The 1,755-nt window shown below is 36.1% G+C and overlaps 1 pseudogene; it reads left to right on the plus strand.

Moving 5' to 3' along the window:
• Positions 1–214: 214 nt before the first annotated feature.
• Positions 215–1,755, plus strand: part of LOC107698177 (uncharacterized) — a 3,373-nt pseudogene continuing 1,832 nt past the window's right edge.

Genomic DNA, 1,755 nt, shown 5'->3' on the forward strand with positions numbered 1-1,755 from the left:
CATACATACATTTCTTCTCTCTCACACACATACATTCTCCTTTCACATACATACATACATACATTTCTGCTTTCACACACATACATTCTCCATTCACACATGCATTTCTACTTTTTTTTGGTATCCATTACTTCCTGTTTAAGCAGGAAGTCACTCTCAGACCAGGAAATACATGTGCAAGACTTGCTCAGCTCTTCCTCACAATTTTACAATGATGCTATTCAAAGTCATCCTGTTTTCTCAAAGTTTTTAATTTGAAAATATCATTATGTAACCTACGTATTCTACAGATCTGTGTACAAGTGTTATGATACTGATTTTGATCGTATTGACAGGGCTCAACGCTAAGGAAATTTTCTACTGGCCCGGTTTGGCCAGTGGATATGAAGGTTTTTGAGGAAAAGGATTTTTCTCCATATAGTGGACTTCAATGGGGATCAACGGGTTGAAGGTCCAAATTGGAGTTTCAGTGCCGCTTCAAAGAGCTCTACGCGATCCCAGCCGAGGAATAACGCTCTTATCTAGTGAAACTAAATTTTAAAAAATTAACATTTCTATACTTTTTAACCACAAATGCTTGTCTGTTATGAAACCTCCTGGGCTTAAAAAGGTTGGTGACCACTGGCTTAAGTAACAATATGTCAAGTTTGGTACCATTAGCCTGACTTGTTCTGATTTAACATTATTAGCGTTATTTCCACCGAATCTAACATTAGATTGCATACTTTTTCATTCCAAATACAACTTGTACTAACATTACCATTTTGCCAATGAATACAACTTTAGTTGAGCTCTACTATACTATATTGTCAACGACAACATAATTATTAAAAAGTTTGCTTTACTGACTTTCCATCTTTAAAAAAACAATCAACTGAGCAATAACCATTCGCTCTGCTCCCAACACTAGAATACAGAAATAGCTTTAAATAAAAGTGTTGTCCTCCTCAACAATTTTTCTTGTTTTTCATTGCAAATATCTACAGATTCTTAAATCAAGATGCATTTACTGGAGATGCAAAATTAGATCAAATGTGTAATAGAAATATCTACTAATAAAGCTCAGAAAATTCAAATGAATTCAAACTCACCTAATTTTGTTCGTTTTTTCAAGACTCCATTTTACATTTGCGTTTCAGGTAAATATATCTTGTTTTACAGATGTTTGTATTTTCTGAACAGGACAAAAATCAGCTCAGCTCTTCCTCACAATTTTACAATGATGCTATTCAAAGTCTTCCTGTTTTCTTTTCAAGTACAGTTTTTACTTTTGGGAGTAAGTAGCAATGAACATGACATCAGACAATTTTTTAATAATGTGCTGGAATGTATTGAACAAATGCAAAGAGAAGCCGATTCGTTTGTGCATGATAGGATGCATAGAGAATTTTGTGATCACATTAAAACCCTATGTGGATTTCTTTCAGTCTCAAGATTTGTTGAGGATTCAAGAAATAGAGCAGCAGTAACAACATTGGAGTCCTTACGTGGATGTCTTAATTTAGTGCGGATTGATTATGAATCCAGACAAAGAGTTGTGTCTGAGAACAATTATGTCCTGTTTCCTCCACCTGTCATTACTGGCCATCCAGGCAGACCTCGATACAGCATTTCAGGAGAGCAAATTTCTCATTTAGTATCCCTGGGAATTAATTGGCAAAGCATCGCAATGTGCTTAGGCATAAGCTCTCGGACTCTGTACAGGCACAGACAGCAGCTGGGTGTTCGGCCAATGATGTATGCAACCAGGGGCGT

Source organism: Sinocyclocheilus anshuiensis, unplaced genomic scaffold (genome assembly GCF_001515605.1).
Source record: "Sinocyclocheilus anshuiensis isolate Anshui unplaced genomic scaffold, SAMN03320099.WGS_v1.1 scaffold3459, whole genome shotgun sequence".
Classification (NCBI taxonomy): Eukaryota; Metazoa; Chordata; class Actinopteri; order Cypriniformes; family Cyprinidae; genus Sinocyclocheilus; species Sinocyclocheilus anshuiensis.